Source organism: Lagopus leucura, unplaced genomic scaffold (genome assembly GCF_019238085.1).
Source record: "Lagopus leucura isolate 7727_CA_CO unplaced genomic scaffold, USGS_WTPT01 Super-Scaffold_100015, whole genome shotgun sequence".
Lineage (NCBI taxonomy): Eukaryota > Metazoa > Chordata > Aves > Galliformes > Phasianidae > Lagopus > Lagopus leucura.
In genome coordinates, this window is record NW_024962269.1 from 12,906,887 (window position 1) to 12,930,561 (window position 23,675).

At 40.8% G+C, this 23,675-nt stretch overlaps 1 long non-coding RNA gene across 4 annotated transcripts in view; it reads right to left on the reverse strand.

The window, feature by feature from the left end:
• Positions 1 to 23,675, reverse strand: part of LOC122182753 — a 351,304-nt gene that overhangs the window by 183,845 nt on the left and 143,784 nt on the right. The gene's annotated exons all lie outside the window — the stretch shown is intronic.

Consider the following 23,675-nt stretch of genomic DNA (forward strand, 5'->3'; position numbering starts at 1 on the left):
TAGCATCACTTGTATGACAGCATGTGAGTCTGAGGCTGCCATGCCATGGGATCTTGCAAGTGACATATTGAGAAAAACCACTCTCTACTTTGCATTAGCATCCCAGTGTAAACAGCTGGGATATTCTGGGGAATATGTACTAATCTTATCCTTTTCAAACATTCATGTGGTTTGCATTCAAACTCCAGAGAACTTCTACACCCCAATGCAGCCACAGAAGCTGGTGGATATAGGTTAGAATATGAACTCTGCCGTGACTGGCTGCTAACAAGGAAAGTGGGTAGATCCAATAACAAATACAATATAATGACATAGTAAAAAATTTGGGAAATTGCAGGAGTCATGTTTCGCATTCAGAAGCAAACTCAAAATAAACTTGAAAGCCTGCAAACATCACAATTTTTGTCTCATGAAAAAGTCTCAACTGAACAGTTCAGTGAAATGACTTTGCAAGAGTATATGAAAGACATACCACAGGCAAATTGAGATACAAAGTTTGGGTTTTTGATCCCAGAGAGAGAAAATAATGTGTCCCTCCATTTATCCATGAACTCTGCAGCTGGCAGGGGCTGCTTTCTGTTAGTAATTACCATGAACAGATGAGGGAAGATTATTTTCCCCCTTTTATTTTGACCTGCAGTTAAAGAAAATCTGCTTGTTTTATTTTAGGTTTAAAAATGATGAGGCAGCATCAACCTGTGTTTCACCCCAGAGCTGTTGATTTTCCCCTGTCTTCTCCCCTCTCCTTCCTTTCTTTCTCCCCTCACCCCCCAGCATCTTAATTTATTTCAGACTATGAGTGTGCAGATTCCCAATTTAGTGAGAAATACTCGCTGCCAAGGCCCTTCGGGGGCTTTCTCTGCAGTTTATTTTCTTAACTACAAGCTTCAGGTTGTTTTGTGTATGCGAGTGGTGGAGAAGGAGGGAGGGAACTGCATTCCTTCCTCCAAATTTACAACATGAAAAGTTCAGATTTGCTTTTAGCTGAGTAAGTTTCATTCTTCCTCTTCCTGCCGTGCCTTTTGTTGCTGCCTTCCTTCAGCAAACACCCAGCCTCAGTGACTTTGGTACAAGTATTAGATGCTAAAATGGCTATTTCCCTTCATTCCCTCCTTCTTCTCTGTACCTGAAGTGCCAAGCTACAGAACAGCTTAGGCTTTTGGGCTTACCCCCTTTACCTGCTGCGACTTTTCATAGAATCATAGAATCATTTGGGTTGGAAGAGACCCTTAAAGGCCATCTAGTCCAACTCCCCCGCAATGAACAGGGACACCTACAGCTCCATCTGAGCTTCTGAACAACCCACCTGGAGCTCAGCTGCACCATGGCACGGAGCCGGGCTGCTCCCACCGCATGCCTGCCCTCGTGGGCTCCGGGCCATAGAGGCACCCGCCATGTGCACCCCATTAGGCCCGAGGATTTCCCAGGCGGAAACGCAAGAGGCCTCGCCTCGCTCCAAGTTTTAAAAAATCTTGGTTGCTGTTCAAGTGGGAGGAAAGCCAAATGGATAACAAAAAACAAACCTGTTTCCTGCGTGCTGGAAAGCCTGCATTGAGGCCAGTTGTAGCAGCTTGCTGCCTTCCAGCCAGGGGGACAACGTTGGAGGGGGATGAAGGGCCCCTTGGGCGCTGACCCGAGGCAAGGAGAAGCCCCCCAAAGCTCCCTGCTCTGCACTGCCTTCTCCATAACCCATCCCAGCAGCAATTATTATTGGATTCTGGGGACCACAGCAGCACATCCCTCCTGAAGGGAACAGTGACAAGGTGGAAAGTGAAGCAGCCTGTCACAACATCACAAAAGTTTCAAAAACTCGACCCAAACACTGCTCGATCCTCAGAGGAATGTGTACATTAGAACAAGAAGCAAGTGCAGGAAACCCCAGTATGTCATCAACAGTCCTTGAGCAATAGTAATAATATAAGGTTTGTTTCACTGAGGAAATTATTTAATATAAACTATTTGCTCAGCTCCAAACAGAGGAAAGCAACGTGAAAGTAGTTTTATTCTTGTAAAAAAAATAACCCTAGGCAGGTTTTCTTTAGGGAAAGCAAAGTTTCCCTTCTCTCAGCCCTCTTTCTGCAATTCCACAGTGCAATTGCATGTTGGGAATATACCCAAATTTATTTTTATGCAGATTACGGTACTCACATATTTCCTTAGTACAGTTTCGTAGTCGATTTCCTTTGTTCATGCTAACTGAAAACTGGTTAGCATATGCCTCACAACTAGCCATTGTCAGACTTGGCCTATGTTTGGGACTCCTCCTGGGTGCTTTTGGTAGAGGAACTTTTTGTCATGCAGTTTAAACTGATGTGCTTAAAAGATAGACAGGAGAAATTTTCATATTTCCAGAGTTGTTTGCACAGTGGGCTTTTAGCTGTCCTTCTTGCTTAGTTTGTTTTTTGTAACTGGTATGCCCCGTGATTACCCAATGTTTCAGATGACAGCCAAGGATCTGTTTTATTCTGTTCCTGGTTCCAAATAGCCGTGGTCAAAAATAAAAAGGGTTTTTTATGAAGCTGATCCAAAAGCTGTGTCTGGGACTCTCAGCTCCCAAGGATACTGTTCTCAGTATAGCACGTGGCCACTGTGTTCGTCCAGACTGTTCCTGTGAGTTAGCTTCCTCTGCTACATGGAATCAAAGGTGAAGAAGCAGAATTAAGTGGCAGCGAGGCAAAAGTCACCTAATACAAATCCCCTCTCCTTTCTGCTACACGGCACCACTAACAACCTAAGACTGTATGTGCCACAGGGCTCTGGTAAGAGGTCCTGTGTGATCTGGTCTCCTCCTTCCCAGGGGGAAAAGCATTAGGAGAGGCTGTGCTGGAGGGAAGAGGAGACAGAGCAGATCACACTAAGAGAAAATTCTAGCCTAAAGGAGCAGAGGAACCAGATCAAACAGAGAAAAAAATACTCATGTGCCATCTGCAAGTCCTTTGTGGTCAAGTCATGCAACAGTGGGACAGAAAACAGGAGAGAGATGAGAGATTTTCTGCATTTGTTCTCCTCCTTCTAGCTCAATGTATATTGGATCAGTTTACCCAGTTTCTCTAACTCAGGGAACAGATGGTGTCATATTTGAATATAAAATGAGTTTTCATTTGCTTTGCCATAAAAGAAAAAAAAAAAACAAACAACAAACAAATAAGGAAGAAAAAAAAAAACTCACCCAAAAAAATGATGCTATAGTTTTTTTACAGACCTGTGGTCTCAGTTACAAGCTGAGTTTGTTTCAGTTCCCGGATCTAATTTGTGGTCTATTATGGTCCTTTTATGCCTGCAGATGTACAAAATGAAAAAAAGTCCCTTCTACAAATGGAAATACTTTTCTACTTAGACAATGTTCATGTTTTGGGGAAAAGTGAAAAACTGTTTAACCACATTTGGCAGCAAAATTCCAACTGTACAGGCACAGAATTTGCTGTTGTTCCTCTGTGTTGTGTAGCTTTGAATTCAATTAGAATTCAAACCCACTCCCTTTTAAAGGTTCTGTTGTGTTACATGAAACAGCTTCTGAGATGAACGTTTTTTCTCATGGTACATCTTTTCAGGACCTGTGAGAAGGACTGAGAAATCGCAGAAGAGAACCTCTTCACATAGCAATCCCGGGAATAAAAAACATGGAGTTCCAAGAGATACCAAATTGAACAAAAGGGGATTTCAGAGCTGAATGGATTGTGGCTGCTGTTCTTCTTTTCTAAGGCATGAGTTTCATCCTTGAAGAGCTGAAATAAGGGATCTGATTAACCACTCCAGTTGTATGCCAGTGCAACATCGTAATGTCATCGCAGTAATCAGTGGAGTTAGGCAGTCATAAAAATAAAATCATGTAGTGACAGAGGAAGCCAACAGGTCAGATGAACAATCAAGACCTTTTTCTGAGTCTATCTGCAGTCTTTCACTTGCATCACTTTTCCCCTGCTATGATGCTTATAAAAGTTTTGGGCTGTTTGCAGGTGCCAAAATATTCTCAGAATAAATTTGCACTGAATTTAAGACAAGCTGACTGAAGACCTCTCCTGAGTCCCTTATTTTCTCAAATTTCACAATTACGATGTTATTGTAAGCAGAGCCTTTTTTTCCTCTTTAATTTACACTCTGCTGGCTCACATATTACTCTCCAACACATCTATAAAAGACCTTGGTCGCTGAGGTGGGGCAGCAATTGAGTGGTTTAGGATTTGGTAAAGGGATTAAGGAGTCTTTCATTTCTAGGTCACTAGTTCAGGACTGTCATGACTGTAGGCTGTCTACTGACCTGTGTTAAATATATTGGTGAATGTTGCCTATTCCCTATCAAAAAATCACCACCACATTTGGCATTGATTTGACTTTATAACAGAGTAGGTTTGGTATGCATTAATCAGAGCATGTTGCAGATCTCAGAGGAGGATGTGAAATCTCTCAAGGTTTGAGAATGGATGTGTTTGGGGCTCTGGTTTGACTTCTCAAAGCAAAAGTCAAGCAGTGAAACGTGGGTTTCAGACTGTCTAGTAATTCAGAGATGTTATGAGCCAACTCTACTTTCAATTCTAGCCATGCTTCTTCCTTATGAAAACGGGTTTCTTTCTTTTCTTCTCACCTGTCAAACTGTAACAAAAGCTCCCAGTAAAATTCCTCTTTTCTTATTTTTCTTCCAGAGATCTCCAAAGCACAGAAAGAAAGGAAAACATAGAAATTAGGAGATTATTAATGACTCGATCAACTATGAATCTCAGAGGTAAAGGGAGCCATTATCACTTCTGGGGTATTTTAGCTAAACATTGGAAGAAATTCCAGGAGTTTGAAGCCTTGAGTTCTTTCAAATTAAAAGAAGTATGATATTCCCTAAAGAAATTCAAAGATTAGGCCTTCAAATAGGTTTTCTTCAACACCTCAGAAGGGAAGCTCCCCTACCTTCTTATGTCTCTACACCCTTCAACAGGCTCTTTGACCTTAATGAGATGCTATTTGCTGATTTGGAGTCTCAGTCCCAGCAGTGAGTTCGTAATAAGAGTCAGCTGAAGAAAGGCTGCTTCCCTACCTTCCAATGGTTTCACATTTTACACCATCAGGCTACGTATTACTTCTGCCAGCTCTCAGAAGGATGTCAAATTGAGTAAAAATTCAAAAAGCAGAAAGCTCATTGAAAGTATAAACTCAGCTAAAGTGTTAAAATGCAGCATTATCTCTGGCTGGGAGGCAGCTTTCATAAACGGTACAGAAAAGCAATCAAATTAGAAGATAAATACAACCTGGAAACAGCAGGAAAAGTTATACTGAACATAAATCTGCTTGTGATAATTTTAATTAAAGCTGAATGTGATACAGTCTTCAATATGATATTTCCTTCATTCCTGTTTATTATTGGGATTACATCTGTATATGCTGCTCAGCTGGAGGCCTCCACCATCGAGTCGAAGGAATTTCAGATACAGTGAGGCCAAAATAAAAGGCTAAGAGAAAATCAGCAAGGAAAGCATATTAAAAGAATAAAAAATAAAAAGAAGAACAGGAAGAAGCACAGTTGCTGTTGTAAGCCTTCCCCTCTTGCTCCCACTGGGCTGCTGTGTTGACCACATGTTCCATACCTGGCCATATTGTTTATTTGGGAGCTATTAGCTCTAAGTAATTTTCTTTTTTGAAGTCTGAGCTTAAACATGGAACTGGTTTTCCTGAGCTACTGCTTCCACCCTCATACATTGGTTCCTGGTGCTGGCAACGAGCCTTTCTCTTCTCCTTAATCTCCTTTTGTAATCAGGAGTGCCAAGGAGTTGCTCTCCGTCCCTCATCTCATTGTGGACTCGAGCCTTCAGTGGGCACCATCAGCTTCTGCTCACACCCTACAGCTCAGGGCAAGGTCCTTCCCTGAGGGGAGGCACAGCTTCTTGGCGTAATTGTATGATGCTGCATCCCTGAATCTCTATCAAACAGCAGATGCAACCAGCACACTCTCTTCCCACTTAAATATTTTTCACATATCCAGAAAAACTAGATTACCCAACCAGCAGCAGCACAAGGAAGAAAACAGTTTTATGGTGTTGCGAGGGCAAAGATTTCTAAATACCTTCCTGTTCTCTACTGGGAGAATATCAAAGGTTTTGCCATTCCCCAGATGACTCAGCAACCAAAGCAAACCACTCACATTCTGTCTGCTTCTTTAGGCATGTTTGTTTAGTCCACGCTTACTAACAGCAAGAACATGCCACATGGTACAAAGACAAAAAAAAAAGAGAAATGATGTTCCACCCTTGAGTGGAATGCTTCAAGATGCAGCTTTATCCCTGCCCTGATTTCCTTTCTAGAAATCACTTTGGCCAGCATTTGCATCACTAGCTAAAGAAAACTTAATTTTTAGCTTCAACAAACTGGTGCCCCCCTAAAAATTTGTTGGGAAAATTCCCATTCTGCTCAGTTATAACATATAGATGACCGCAGTGGTTTTCATAGTCCGAATTCTTCATTCCCCAAGGTGGATCAGGGTGAGAATTTGATCCTTCAGATAGTTATGCCTAGCAAGTGCGGCCTTATTGGAACCATAAGGAGCCCTGTGAGCTGACCTATATCCCTGCATTGGCACACCCTGGCCTAGCTGAAGCACTGCTCTGACAAAAAAATACTGTTGCATTTCAGCAAACCCGACGGAGATGCTCTCAGGTGATTGAGGAATGGGTGTGCTCCTGTACCAGAATTTTCCAAGAGACCAGATATTTCAGGATTGTGAAAGCTGAAAAGAAAGGAAGATGTTCGGCTGTTTATGAGAATCCTATTTCCCCAGTCTCAGATGCCTATGCTTCATGAAATTGTATCATCACAGGCTGGGGATATCTGCTTACAACTTTTGAAGGAGATCTTTAGTCATAATCTATCAAAGCTTTAAATGAACGTGAAACCAAGGAGACAAAATGAATAACTCACTCTAATGGAATAGCAGATGGTAAGATCTCACAGCACATCATAGTAGTGTTCCAGCATCCATTATATAATGTTTCTTTTTCCGAGTGAGAACAGTGCTCATTCTTGCTGTTTAATGTCTACAAGGTCTGGTAGAGACTAAATCATGATAAGAGCCACAGACATTTTGGAAAGCCTGAAATTGGATAAGTGTCAGTCACTATCACCTCCATCAACCTTAACTTCCTTAGTCACAATGTAAACAGCTTTACGTAGTTTTATTTCATCATTTACTGAGAGGGAAAAAATATATATATCCTAAACACTTCTGGACAGCAGCTGTGGATGGAAAATATATAGGATGGTGAAGCTTGTGAAGTGCGCAAGAAAAACAGCACTAGTTAAACATCTCTGAAGATTGGGAATCCCAGCACATGCATTTCAGAAAAGGGAGGGATGCTGCATTTCACAACAAAATGTCTTCAAAATAAAATAAAAATAATTGCTTTGGGGACCCAAGTTAAAATGCAGGTGTTTTGAGGGGAACATAAACATTTTTTCCTAAATGAGGCGTTGAGGGCTGGGAGAAGGGCAGTAAAATTAGTGGAATTACTGCCTGATTTTAACCAGATGATTGCTGCAGTTGGACACCAGTGTGGTTTCATTAGGGACTCTAATTTACAAGCCATTCGTTGCATTCCAGGGGAACACAGCAATTCCCCCCACTCCTAAAGAATGCCAGCACTGAGCTTTATGGCAGCAATGCCTGCCTACAGGCTCATTGGCTTTGGGGCTTTTTTGTCATTGTAGCTATTTTTGGTTGTTTTTTTTTTAAGGCCAGCTTGACTCAAGTGCTGCAGCCAAACTCCTTGGGAAGGGAAACAGTCACACTGCCTTAACTTGGGTAGGTATCACAGAAATCTGTGTAAATACCTCTCAGCATGGAGAACATATGGTCCTTCTAAGAGCTACCCAGATTTATACATAAAGTGCAATCAGAAATTACATCATTTCAGTACTAGATATTAGTATACTTCAGATATAAAATGACCCTTTTCCTGGCCTTCCATTTAGATCCTATCTTGTCAATAAAGCATAGTCCTGAAAGCTTGCAGCAAGTGAGCTTTTGGCCCAATGTGACCTAGCTCAACATAAATTTGTCTGACCTTTCTAGAGGCAAATGGCCTAATGAACGCCATGGATAGAGATTTCCATGTAGCCAACCCTTGGGATCTGGTATTACTTTCAGAAGTATGAAATTTCTACCCCAACTCACCTTGCAAAGCAGGACTAATTATTTTCTTTGACAAATAACTCACAGCTCTCCCAGATTCCTTCTGTTCACTCTACACAGTCATCATCTGGATGCATCCACACCACATCAACACAGCTTTCTCTCATATCCCTAAGTTTGATTCCATTGCCACAGGGTAAGCCACCAAAGCAGAAAAGAAAAAAAAAAAAGATAATGTGAACTATTGTTGCATGGGTTCAGACCCCTCTCTGTAGAGGGCAAACATCCTCTTCACATCACATTTTCTGTTTTTCTCTTATTCCTTCTTTCTAATGCTTTTTCTCACTTTTCTATCGAGAGCTGCAAAAGTTTCCTTTTTTGTCCAATCCGCTTCTTTCACTGTGCTGCTTGCAATTTTCGTTTACATTTTCAATATGCCTGAGTTTCATTTTTCCCCAATGATTTCCCTCTTGGCTCACCCACCTCCAATTTTGGTAGGCTCGCCGAGGTCCAATGGCCATGGTTAATGTTTGCCTGCTGTTAATCCTAACCCTCACACCTAAATTATGATTAAATATAGTGAACAGAGCCCTGAAGCCGGAGGGGGTTTTGAGTCTGTCATCAAGTAGTTACAATATGTGCATGTTACATATTAACGAAGCCTACAAATGCAGGAAGTGAGGTTTCCTTTCAGTTGTAATATTTGTCTCCTATTTTTTGAGGGCAACCATTTTGGTCTACCCCTACCTCTCCTTTGCTCCTGTCAGATCTCTCAAGTCCTGTTGGGTTGCCTCAGCTACACTTTTCAATGCAAAACCTCTTCTTTAAAACCCCAAACAGACTGAGTAAATAATATCCTTCCCCCAAGGCAGGAATGAACTAGCAGAGCAGGAACCATGCTGGCAGAGGAGTAACCTCACATATGAGAAAGGGAAAGATCAAGTCCTCCTGCGTTAATTCATTCCTTGGGATCTTCCATCCTACTTGAGAATCTGTATTGAAATATTGTTCGGTCTTCATCTTGATCAAATTCAAATTAACTGTCTGGTATCTTGGCTTGTTCAAATCATTTACATTACTTTGTTTTGTTTTTTGAATTGCACGGGGCTTGTGTTGGTGCAGGTAAAACTGGGCACCTTACTCCTCTTCCAAAGACACTTTGATTGAGAAGATATGTTGCCTACATCAGTTCCAACTATTCACTTCAATTATTTCTCAATGAGTATTTGGGTCTTTTTTTGTCTGCCAAACAAATGTGTGTGGATCAGTTCTGCATCCTGTGAATGCCTTTGTTATCTGTAAATATTTGCTAGCAGATTGTATGATCAAGTGGCAGCCTACAAATATCTGCAAATGCTTCTCTCCAGGAATACCTAGGGATCATTACTCTGGTCACTACCTGTATGTGGGAGCCACCTGGGCTGCAGGGTGATGATGTTAGTCCAGAACTGAGTGAAACTTTATAACCTGCATGATGATTTATGGCAAGAAGTAAATGGAAAAAAAAAAAAAAAGAAAAAAAACCCACTTCCTTTCCAGATTACATTTTAAGCTATTTTTGCTACTACATGGGAAAGCACACTGATTTGCACAAGGACTCATCTGTGCAGGTAACTGAGCTGATACAGCCAGCCAAAAAGCAACCAACTGCCTTCAACAAGGAAAGAGCTAACCTGACAGAAATCTTAATTTGACCATGTGGTTGAAATAAAATAATTTCAGTTGGTTGAATGGAGTAAATACAAAATTGACCAGAACCTTTCCATTATTCATTTTGCTCACTGAAAATCTTTGTGCATGAAAAATACCCTTATAACTTACTGTGGTATCTTTCCATTCTTCTACAACTCTAAGATGGTGAAGGCCCCAACACTCATCTTCCTGTAGTTTATGAAGCACTTATTTTTACATTCATACTATCAGACAAATTGTCATGGAGCCACTCCGCTTTCTGTCAGTTCACATTCTGAACGATAATAGACTTGGAAGACCTTTAATTTGCTCGGTTGATGTTTGTTGCTACGCAGTCAGTATTCAGCACACCACCAGGACATTTTCAAATGTTTCATTTTTACCCTTTTTTTTTTTTTAGTTCTTCCTCAATTTTCACTCAAATTTAGGCTTGTATCTCACCTAAATATTTTAATTCATTTGTAAAACCAAACAAAATATTCTGTAAGTGTAAAAGATGCAGATGAACTCTCTGTATTAACCAATTTATAGGAATCTCTCGGTACAAACAAAGAACAATCCTGCATGAAATATTTCCTGTTGCTATTTGGAGACCCTTTGAGACTGCACTTCTTGTTTTCCTAAGATCACCTTGTGTAATTGAGGGCTAAAACGCAGGGCAATTTGTTCAGATCCCTCCCCGGTCTGCTTATCATCACCTCATGGATATATGCAATGGACATTTAAAAAAAAAACAGTCGAACAAAAGAAGCTGAAATGCTTTAACACAGTGAAGCCAGGAAACTTCTGGAGCTGCATATGTTAAAAGCTCGTCATTTTGGACAACATTTTAAATGAGAGATCCAGTATTTCACAAAGATAAAAATAACACATCAAAATTCAGTTCACTTACTAAAGAAAACACTGTTCTTTTTAGTTGCAATTCTTGAACATTACCAAAATTGTCTTTTTTTTTTTTTTTTTTTAATTACTCTCTTTTAGTCATAAGTATGATTGTGGACATGTGAACAGAGGAACTGAGATAATCTTCTACAGTACTGACTGATCTTAAAAGATTTTCAGAATAAGATGCCCTGTTTTATGAAAAGCCCTGCTGAGAAGGTCTTCAGGTAACGCTAGAAACTGGAGTATCATAACTGATCAAGTAGACAGCACAAATCTTACATCCCTTCATAATTTATATAATTGAAATTGCTAGGTTTTACGGGTTTGTTTATTAGCTCTGTGTACAACCATCAGAGATGTTGTAAGATTAGAAAGATTTAACACTCTATATTTAATGCTACAGGAAAATGACTTCTGGATAATTCACTGAAAATGTAATGCCCTCCTTGAGAAGATATGAAACACTGCGAGAAAGCAAGTCAGATAAGGTCTCAAGATATCTCCCCTCTCCCAGATGGGAAGTTGATGTCAGTAGCATGAAGACCTGCTCCATCTCTGCTGCAGAGATCCTGAGGAAGCTCTAAGGTGAAGCAGAGCACAGATGTTGTACACCAGTGCTCTGCTGCTGAAAGGGGATAAATGACTAATGGCTTTCACAAAAGGCCAAACAGAGCGTCATAAGATCCTAAAAGTGCCTAAGATGTGTTTCAGCATTTTTTCTATAATTATCTCACTTCCAGGCCAAACTTGACAGAAAACCCATTTGGTTTTGTGAGAAATACTCTTGTTCAGGAATGCAGATGTTGCTGAGACTCAGAAGGAAGCCTACTTTCACTTGGCCAGCTGTCTCCTAACAAGATGTCCACAGACTCTTCACTGTATCCTTAACACTTAATCCAGACAGACAATGACTTAATGCTAGCTCTTGACACAAATAGACACTGCACTGTATCGAATGAGGCTGAAGCCACCAAAATGCTTCTCATCTGAGAATAAATGCATCTGAACCTAAATTTGGGAGTCTGCTCAGTAAACATTACCACAGGAGAAATAAACATATTCCGTTGGCCTGAACTACCTTAACTCTCTCAGCTGCAGAAAGAAAATACAGAACGAGAGAAAAAGGAATGTTTAGACGTAATTTAGAGGATGGAAGTTGTCTCTTTGTGTTTAGAGGATCTCACAATATCTGACCACAGTCATGTGTGCTAGTTGATATCTACCCCTTGCCCAAAAATATGTTCAGACAGATGGAGAGTGAGATTGCTGGGATGTGATTATCAAAAATAAAACCACAGACCTGGATGAGCTAATGTTGTTCCAGATGCATTATCTTATGATCTCCAGAAAGAGAAGAAAGGAAGATAGAATCCTCCCTTAGAGAGGGCTTTCAGCAGGCTTAATCTCCCCACTGCATGAGAAGAAATTGCTGCCTAAAACTGGACGGGATCTCTGAGTCAAAATCAGAAAAAAAGCCAGGTCTGAAGGAACAGCAGACAAACTGCAGAGTGAATCCAAAGTTTCCATTGGTCTGTGGTGACACAAAAGGATCCCAGAGTTCTTCCTCTACTCTGTATTATTCAGAAAATGATGGCTTACTATTTTTTGTTCCGTTTACTTCCTCCCCGCCCACCCCTCCAGGGCCACCTTCCCTCTTTCCCCCCGAAAGCTTGCAAACTGTACTGCAAAACTCAGCCAAAATCAAACCTTTCAAAAAACTTTTCAGGGAAATATTTTCAAACAAAATCCCACTGAATGGGATGGCACTTAAGGCATTCAAAGAAGGGCTGCTTTTGAACAGATTTCACTTTAGAAATACTTCCAGATCAACTGCCGTATCTTTAAAGCCCTCTGACTCCCCTGGAGAGGAGTGGCTGTGTCAGATGCAACACGCAGGGCACTGCAGTGGGGCTCACTTTGGTGCCTGTGCCCTTGACCCATGGGTCGCTGAGCTCACCAAAGATGTCTCTGCTCTCCAAGGGACATCCGAAGCTCCAGGCATGTCCCACAGCCACTGCAGGGATGGCTCTTTGCCCCATACAGTGACCATTAGCTGAAAACTTTGAAAAGCAAAGGTCATTGGAATGCCCTGGCAATATTCATATGCTTGGAAAGCACCTGGGTGCCTTTGTGTACCCAGACATTACTGCTGTTACATAAAACCAAGAATTTACTTTCTAAAACAGGATACATTCTTTCTCTTTTATACATGCCATATAAGCCAGTTTCTCTGCCTTCAAAAGAGTTATCCCATATTTAAAATAATGTGGTAGGGAGCAGAATTCATTCCTCAGTAAGCGGTAGAGCAAAAGCTGTGAAGCAAAGGATGCTTTGACCATTGTTTCCTCATTGTTAAAAGGTGAAAACCTCAGACAGCAGGGGAAAAAAAAGAAGAGAGAGAGAGAGAGAGAGAGACAGTTTTAAGGGCTTTTAAAATATCTAATGCTCCAAGATCTAAATTGGCCAGGAGCCAAGCAATGTCTTAAAGGGACAAGCACTTTATTATACTTTCTAATTCTTCCAAAGTCTGTCTGTAGGATATATGAGATGGCTCTAATATGACTACTCTATTCTCATCCTCCAGTGGAATACTCTGGTCTCAGCTCATAAATTGAAAATGGAAAATCAGTAAATCAGCGTGGACTGTTTCAGAGGGACATGGTGAATTTCCAGTCAAATCTTCTGGTTTATCTTAAATATTTCATCTTAATGTCACCTTTAGAAAAATCTTTCATTCAAGTAAGTTACAACATCTACTTCTAAACTGATTACACTCCCCCACTGACCTTCTGGAGAAAGGCTTCCACCGCAGTACAAATACCACATTGGCAGCAATCTGTTATAGCTCAGGAAGACAAGCTTTTGGAATTATGACGATCCTTAAAACCATCCCAAGACACGTTGCACTGAACAAATAAGGCAAGAGGAAGTCCTCATCACCGTCACACAGAAAATACATTGCAGTGGCTCTTGTCTAAGGCTCCTTTTCAGGGTCTGCCATATCTGGGAAGGATTTCCATATCCTTTATATCAGCATTACCAGCACACCAATATTCATCATAATTTGCTGGGCCATACTACTTTTCTGTGTTGCCACGTTTCAGCCGTCGAAGAACAAGAAGCCAAGGAGATGCAGTAGAGGTGAGAAGGATTAAAAGAGAGAGATACAGATGAATACTCTCAATGAGTCTCTCAGGTAAAGCCCAGCTGAATCTTCTAATAACAATAATAGCCACATCCTCCCCTGAGGAGGAACGTTTCCCAAAAGCCCACAGAAATGCCTAAAAGGAAAAGCTTTAACTGAAAAACTGTATCATGAAATGCATTACCAATCTCCTTCATTCCAACCAACGCCAGTTGTACTGGGCGGTAAACAATAGGTGTTTGAAATGCAATCCTTTATTCTGCTGCTAAAATTACTGAGGAGTTACCTGAGAAATACGCGCTATAGAATTGTTCAGCAGCTTGACTCTGCCCTCTCCCTTCCCACCCTGGACTTATTCTGTTGTCGTCTGAGTGGAGATGACTTTGTTTTTCAGGACTTCAAATGAAGCCGGGAATTTCCATGGCTGCTTATTTATACAGAGCTATACTCCACAGTTAATTCACCCTGACAAGAATGATGTTGAGCTTTCTTGCCATATGATCTTGTATTTAAGATCCTGTCAGTTTTGAGGACTCTAAATAAACCTTCTTTTAAATATTTAATACTCTTCAGTGATATATGCCTTTAGGCTCTAAGCCTGGTCCAACCATCAAAACTTAAGAGTTTTCTATATTCCTCATCACCACAATCTTCCCACATAAATTAAATTCGCACTTCAATTTCTACAGTGGATTCCAAGTTGTTTTCTTCTCATTTTCTATTCCCCTATATCTAGGAAAAAAAATAAAAAGCTTAGTTCCTTTTACAGGACTTCTGAGGTCTTTGCATAGTAAAGCCACCCCATCCCTAAAAATAAATAGCCAGAATATTTTATGACAATGTTTCTGACACTGTAAAATGTTCTCTAAAAAAAAAAAAAAAAAAGAACTTGCACATGGAATGGTAAAACAAGTCAAAGAAAGGATGATTTTTCTGTCTACTTCTCTGACCTTCTGACTTCCTTCCTTTTGTCCTAGTAACTACAGAAATAAGAGAAACAACGGAGTCCCTGACACGGAACAGAGATCTTCATCGAGTAAACAGAAGCCACCTTGCAATGTTGACCCATTGAAATGCCGTGGTAAATGCAGGCTTTGACCAAAGCAGCCAATAGCTTGGTGTTCTGGTGCCTCACCCAGCTCACTAAAAGAATCAGATGTTAGAGCTCTTCTTTTGAATTAGATTAAGAGAGGCTTGGACCTCTGCCTCCACTAACTATACAGACCTGTGTAACCTCAGGTCAACTCATTCAGGCTTCTCAACACTGGGAAGGGAAAAGAGGCTGAAGAAGTTGGTGAATCAGAGGTTTCCTCTCATCTTTCCTTTCCCAACCAGCAGCTTCATCAACCAACAGAGTTCACAAGGTATATAAGGACTGGGTCCTCCTAGGCAAGAGTTCTTTGCTCCGTGATGCTTCAGCTCTGGCTGTACTTATCCTTTCCCTGTCCCTTCTTATCTATGCTTCTGAGTGTGTCACACACCCTCTTACTTACCTGAATCACAGGATGTGCTCTGCAGAGAACCCAAGCAGATGGGATACATCACACACCCCAGCCATAGTTACTCCCAAAGATAAAAACACTAGAAAGGGCCTTCATCACATGAACACATAACTAAAACAAAACTAAAGTATGTGGAAGGTTCAGTTCAAGAGAGCTTCTAAGAAGTTAATTCCTAACAGCTAGAACAAAAAAAAATTTAAAAAAAAAAAAATCAGGCTTTACAGAACTAGGCAAAATTGCCTTTGAGTGTCAGCAATGAACAATGTATATTCTTCTAAGACTTCACAGTCCAACTGTCAGCTGTCTGTTTTCTTTCTGCTATGTGCAGAGTTTATACAGACACTCCCAGAGGAGCCTTTAATTGCATGTCATGACAAGTCTCCCAACCTCTTTGCAGCTCTTCCACTTAACACATAGTGTAAACTCACCCAATCTCCCTTCACTTTCTCCTTCCTGGATTTCTCCCTTGAAGCTCTATGGAGGCCTGTGTTGAAGCTGCATTATGATGGAGTGGACCCAGTGGAGAACTCTATAAAAAGCATCCAACCCATTTATCAGGACAGATGTCTTTAACAAGTCTACATAAACCTCACGTGTTGAAGAGTCTTAACCTGTGACTCAGTCACAAAACTAAAACCTGAAGCAACTAAGAAAGACTTTTTTCCATCATTTAGTCCTACAGTTTTTCCATAGTCTGTGCAAGAATGTCACTAGATTTTACTAACGACAGCACTGAGTGGTCCCAGCAGAGAGACATCACCATTAGAGAGAGAGCTATGCAAACACAGAGCCTGTCCCTGCCCCAGAGTTCTTATAATATAAATAGTAAAGACAGTGGGAGGGAAAATAGAAGCACAGTGAGGTGAAACGTGTTGCTCAAGATGATACGACAGCTCAGGAGTCACTGCAGAGTATTGCCTCCCTGCGTGTTTCTGTAAGAAGTTTGGCTTTGCATTTGAAAAAAAAAAATGTCAAAGCAATTCTCATGGCAAAGATTTTGTAGTCTGGTTATACTTGTAACAGAACTGTGCAGAACATCGTGTCCCAGCTGATCTGCTTTTGTGATTCTCAGAGCAAATTTTCTCAATATTTAAGTGGAAGAGACATTTCTTTTTCACTGTTGCTGCTTCAAACCAGCATCCAAAAATTAAGTTGCTACAGTGGAAGAACTGTGTGTTTGCAACTGATTCCTCCCCCCTCCACTGCAGCCATGGTTTAACAGCACATTTAAGCACATGTTTAACCACACAAGTAGCTCTATGCCCATCAATGAAACTACCTGCACTTAAAATTAAGCACTTGTTTAAGGGCAAGATGTAGAGAGACACATAGTGGGATTTTAAAAACCCCTTGAGTATTCAGTGGAAGTTAGGTGCTTAATGCACTTAAGAGACATTAGAAAATCCCACTGAGATGGTGTATCTGCAGCTGAATGCCTCTGGAAGTCTGGCAGGGAGGCTCAGAATGATACAGCAGTCAGCTGCAGCAAGAATTACACCTCTAAAGAAGTCCCGATTGCACAGAGAATTTGCAAGAGATACAGCTAGAAGGGGTGGAGGATTGGCTGCACTTTCTAGAAGACATTTTGGAGCCACCCTGTACAACAGTCACAGACCTCACTCATCTCTTCCCATCCCGTCTTACTAAATCCTCCAACGGAGCTGTCTCCGTGTTCCTCCTTGCTGACCAATCCTGTCCTGATCCTTCAAAGGGGACCCAAAAGACCCTGGGACAGACAGCTCACACTCAGCACGATCTCCATCCTCACAGCCCTCCTGCTCACCCAGCAACACATCCAAACGCCTGAGGCCAAAAGCTAAACAAACACCCCTAACAAAGCAATATAATTTTTCTAAGCTAACGAGAAGAAGGCGGCGACTCGAAGCCACAGGTATGAACCCTACAGGACAACAAGCCGAGGAGATAAGCTCCCACTTTCCACACGAGCTAACAGAGGTCACGCTGGCCAGAGTTTGAATCTTTCTGGCAAGCAGCTCACTGCAGCTCTACACCTGGCTGGGTTTAATTTGTTATTTATGTCAGCTTTGCATATTTGTAAAGTTCAAGGGTTTATTGCCCTGGCCTGACCTTGCCAAGTCAGAGCTCACATGTGGTTCTCTAGTAGCAATTTCTTTCTAATAAACTTTACTTGAAAGAACATGTGTGATAGATTTTGTTGATGATTAAAAAGAATGGGGCTATGTTCATTGTTAGCCAAGCTGGTTTTGAAGTTTTGTTGGAAGTCACCTCTGTTCTCATTTTTTAAAAAATGTCCCCTTCCCCCCTCACCCCTTTATTTTACTGCACACCCTAATTGTGTTTCATGTTGAAGCATGTAGCATTGTTTGTGTCTATACAGTAAAGACACTCCCCCCACCATGTGCTTATTAAGATCATTAAATTAAATAACATTATTCAGAGTTGTTCTTTAATCAGAGCATGTGCAAGCAACCAAAACCTGGGTGCACACAAAGCATGAAAATGCAAGTCTCTGATGTACAGACATGCAGAAAGCAAACGATGCCTGATGCACTTTTCACAGGCCCCAAAGGCTGTTGCACCCAATATATTTTGTTTTTCCACATTAACAAAGGAAACAAATATTTTCTGTCCTTAGGATCCTAGCTTCACTGGAAACAACAGCAAATTCACTTTGCCTTCAAAGGGCTCAGAAATTCACCCCCTTATGCTCTAAAACAAATAAGCAGCGGTTCCCTGAGTAGTGGAACTTCTAAAACCTGCTATTTTGGGCTTTCTGCGTGGTAGATTCTCCTGTGGCTAAAAACATGATTGTGCCTGTGGTTTTTTACCTTGATACATTTACAGGGAACAATTCCAACCCCCTGGGTGCCACACAAACTTGAGTGCTAGATGCATTGTGGGGACTGCTATAACCGAGCACTTTGTGCTTTTGCCCACGAGCCTATTTTTAATCCAGCTCTGCCTATCCTTCTGCCAAGTGTGGTTGATACTGTCCATCAAGTTTGAAAGTTATTAGGAGCAGAGAGATAGACAGACAATCAGATTGGAAAATCCAGCTGAAAGCATTATAACACTGCTAGCGCATCCTAAAATACTCTCCTCCCCTACAACTCCATTTTCCCACTGCTTGTTCCATTTCCAGCTCAGGCCCCAATTCTGAAGAGATAGCATTAAGGAAGTTCTCATCTGATGCATGCCAGCAAGTTAGCATGTGCTTCTGTGATTACTTGAAGAGCATGTATGTACAAGTACTCTCCGGAATCAACAGCTTTGATTGTAAATCATTTGAGGCAGGATTGCCATTTATTAAATTCATGCACAACGACCTGCCTGATATCCCTAACGCTGCTGTAAAATGACTAAATAAGTATATAATACTGACATTCATACTCTGACAGCAGCCACAAGACTTCTCATTAAATGAAGAGCTCAAGAGGCAATTGTGTCTAACAGGCAAAGCAGGGACTGGGAAACTGAATTTCTGGTTGTTGCTTACTGAGTGAGGCCAGGATGCTCCCCCATGAACAGGACACTGGCCTAAGAAATTGATAGCCTGACACAAGCCTTTCCTTCTGCTAAGTGGCGAACACTTGTTGGAATTATGCTTCTTATGGGTTGGCCTAGGAAAGCTGCAGGGCAATCAGCAACGATCAGCAGCGTGCCATCTGAATGTAAGAGCTCAGCCTTCAGTCCTATCTGACATTTGCTTCCCCCAGTGCCACTTAAACGAATCTTAAATCTCCTTGTTTATTTTCTGTTTGTATGAGATGACTTTTCAGAGGAGCTGGGCAATTTCAGCAAACCTTAACCAACATTTCTGCGTCTGTGCACATATCTGCACAACTCCAAATACTTCTTTTTCTCTTTCCTTTCTCTTCTCTTTCATCGGTACATCTGCTGTCTCTGTCTCCATATGCAGTCTTACTTTTCCCATCTCTTTCTCCTTTCCAAGTCTTCCTCTCACATCATCTTAGCTCTAAGTATCGCTCCCTGACCCTACTAACATCACATTTTAATCAGATAGCACCTCCTTTTCCTCTTGCAAAACTCTGTTATATCGTTCACACTTGAAATGCAACAGATAGTTTAGCAAGAGCACATTTTTGCAAGGAACAACCAAATAAAGGGGATCCAAAGCCAACTAAAGAGCCCTGCTTTCAAAAGGGTACAACAGAGAGTAAAGTGAAATTAGAGTTTCTAAAGCAAGCTGGAAGAGTTTCAGCAAAGTCTTAGCCCTCATTCTGATTACAGCTTAATTGGACACCCTGGTGTTTGAAGGGGCTCAGTGGAAAATAAAACAAATGTGCCTATTGTTCTTAGAATAAGTATTATAATAATAATCATTCTTTAAGCATCAGTAGTGCCTTTCATCTAAGGGCCATAAAGCACTGTGCAAACATTAATGAACTAAGCCTCTCAGTGCTCCTGTAAACAAGGTAGATATTTTAGACCGTTTTAAAATGAAGAGTGAGGTCCAACAAAGACAACAGCAATATGTTTCTTATGTTTGCAGTTGGTTACTTAAATCTATGTACAGCTAGACCCAATGTAAGAATTGTCTGGTTTTCAGAAGTAATAAATAACCTCAGTTCCAATGGCTTTTGGAAGCATGTAGCGTCTTTAAAGCTCAATTCCCACTTCAGCTGCTTTAAAAGTACATGCTTAGATGCCTCTCAAGATCTCTGTCAGAATCAAGCAACAAGCCTGTGCAAGGATCAGAGGAATTTAGGACTCCTGGTTCCTAGTCCCTTCATCTACACAGTAGTCTGCCATGATTTCTGTAGCATAGCTATTATCCCATAAAGACCTAGCCAGTCTTCACTTTCAGCATGAGCAATTCTATTGAATACAATACTGAACACAGTGAATACAGTTGATTTGGTGTGCACAGGTACCTACAGATTAAACCTCGCTCACTTCCCTTTCTAGACTTCAGTAGACATACTTGGATGGCTTCATATAACCACTCAATAGTTTTAAACATGAAGTGGAGCTAAATCCCCAAGAAACTTTGCTTCATCAACACATGCTAACTATCCGGAGATTGGTTAAGAAATTTGTAAGCATTATTTCCCATGCGCTGGCTTAACAAGAAGCTTTTATCCTTGCTTTCAGCCAATCCCAGTGCTAAACAGAACACTGCCCAATTTATTTTTTTAACAAGGTTCTCTGCTATTGAAACCAGTATGAAGTGCAATTTATGGGCTTAACATTCAACTGTTAAATTATCCTCCCAACATCTTTCCAGGCCACTCTCTTAGCTCTTCAGAAGAATATTTTATTGGAAAGGGTAAATGTATAAAAATCTACTGTTAAAACACTTAACAAATCTCCCCTGTCAAGCCAGTAAACTGTAGGCCTTCCACTCTGATCTGAGATTGCTGCTTCCCTGCTCCCCCCCTCCCCACCTCCCTTTTCTTTGTTTAAAATATGCTGACCACACAGTGACCTCTCGTAACCCATTGGTCGAAAATTACAACCAGCCACACAAACAAGCAGCTCGAGGTCAGAAAGAGCAGGGTCTGCTAAAAGTTAGTAATCATACATTAATTCCCTGACATAATTAATCAAAATGAACCACCGTTATCTAGCGCGGAACCTTTAACCTATTACAAAGGGGTCAATTTGCAAACCACTTGAGCATGGGAGTTTGGTACAAATAGCATACTCCCTTCATCTGGGATGCCCTAAGTAGGCAAAAATGCCTTTGAAGTCCCAAATCTACCAGATTTAGATATAATTTCATCAATCAAGTTAAAAGGCTGCCTTCCCTCCAAAAAGGATTTCATGTAGATCTGTCATCTAGCTCTGTTCAGTGGGTGACTGAAAATCCATTTGTTAGGCTCTTTTTGTCAGGATGGAGTAGGCTGCAGTTGGCTCTACATGTCAAAATAGCTGAAAGTTTATCAAATTGAAGGCTAAGAGGCATGATTTGTGTAAGAACCTGTGCTGACCTGGTAAAGGAAGCAGTAAATCTCAGCTTTGTTATGCCAATCAGCTTCAATTCTGGAACTTAATTGTGTTTTCATTTGATATGACTATAATTACATCTATACAGTGCATCAGCCACTCACAGTGAATAAGACATAGGACTTCACACGTCTGTACAGCTCCCAGGATCACACTGCCTCACCATCTTCCGTGCAGTCACCTGAGCAAAGCCCCTGTGAAATTATGTTATCTCCATCCTTAAGGAAGGAATTGATGCCCAGAGAAACACAGCCTCGACCTTTCAAGGATTTCAGTGCTCAGTTCCTTTTCAAATCTTAAATTTCCACCAACATCTGCATGAGTAAGGCAGCTCGACAGGAATTGGGAGCCTAAATACTCTTAAGATTTGGGTTTAAATGGCACGTCCAAGGTCATGCAGGAGGAACTCATAGCAAAGAGGAGAGCAGAATCCAGGTCTCTGAAGTCCACTGAATCAACTTTCCTCCATCAGATTTAAGATCCCTACAGTCCACAGAGTCCCCTTGAGTGTTATCTAATCCTCTTTCATATGTATCAATGCAAACACTCCTCCATATGTATATTTAATGTCTCTATTTATTGCATGCAAGAACGGATGAGCTGTGGAGTTTTAGAATATCATCTTATCCAGTGATATCATATATCACACAGGTGAATCTCAAGGGGTTTATGATGTTACCAAGACCCCCAAATAGAATTAATTTTAAGTCATTCACCGAATCTCATTTTCTGTGTCATGTAACGTATGACCACAACAAAGATGTCAAAATATTTTAAATGACTTTACATTAGTATTAGTGCAACAACTGCATTTGGAAAGCATCACACCTACTTAAAAAGTTTCTGGGAAATGTAAAACAAAGTCATTGTTAAGGTCAGTGTTTTAGCAGAGGTCACTTGAACTACAATTCCCAATATGCACATGGAGTTGACATGTCTGGCTTTTAAAACAAAATCACAATTCATCATCTGAATGTCAGATCTGTGGCTTATGAGTTCCTGGTGTCTGAATGATTATGACACTTATAAAGTATATTTTATTATTACAGCCCACTCATTGCCACTCTCCATATGTGAAGTGATGGATATTTTAAATGTAATTCTACTTATTTATATTTATATCTTACTAGTGACAGGTAAAAAGCATCAACAAATCACGGCAATTTTTAACTAGTCAGAGACAAGATTTATTTTCAGTATAGTTAGTATGCATACTGCGGTTATTAGGAAGAGTGATTCCCACCCAGAGAATCATTGTTTAGTCACGTGTAATTAAAACAAACTCCCCAAAAAAAGGAACCTCAAAACATACAGAAATATCACACAAAGGTAAAAGGGACAATGGTAGAAATGGGCTGCATATGGACTGCAGCATCTCCCTGCGCTGGAAGTGGCTGCTGGAATTTGAAGGGCTAAAGAAAAGGGTGAGATTGCCTTCAACATACTATTTATTCAGGATGTTACCATTTCAGACTATTTAATTAAGTACATAATTAATTTATTAAGACGCTTATGAACGTTAATTGTTAAAAAAAAGTTAAGGCTGCAATAATAGAGTCCTGCAGCTCTTGCTCAGGTTCCTATTTGACCACCTAATTTTCCGTAGAACTGTGAGTAAACAACCTTTGCAATTAAAGACAGGTAATGACAAAAATGTATTCACATATGGAGGTGTTCCTGGACAGAAAAACATTCTGGCAGAGCATCTAACATATGCACTTTTGCTGCAGTCCTATTATAATCAAGACGAGTGAGCTCTGTACAGTCTGTAAGACTTTTGTCATTACTGCAGAGACCTTCAGTAAGTGCAATGCTTCTTTCCCATCAGCTGCCATAGTTTCCTAGGACACCTTGACACGCTGCCAGACAAACCTACTGCCTGCCTCTGCTCCACTCTACACACTGCATGATCCACTACAAACTGCTGAAACCCTCACTTTGCAAGTGCCTAAAATGGATACAACTATAATTAATGACCTCTAAGGTCTCTGATAAAGCCATTTAGCATTTGCCAGGCACTTTGTGGGCTTTTGGGTCAAAAACAGTAACAGCAAGGTAGTATTATGAAGTTTCATCCTCAAGTTATAATAATATTTAATAGCAGGATCTTCACGTTGCTAGAAATAAAATCACATTGCAGAAATGTATAACAAAGAAAATGAAATTGAACACATCACCAGATATTCAAACAGACTTCAGGATTTACAACTTACAATCACAGAATTAGCAAGGTTGGAAACGACCTCTGAGTTCATCTAGTCCAACCATCCACCTGCCACTAATATTGCCCACAAGCTATGTTCCTCAGTGCCACATCCCCACGGTTCTTGAACAACTCCAGGGATGGTGACACACCACCTCCCTGGGCAGCCTGTGCGAATGCCTCACCACT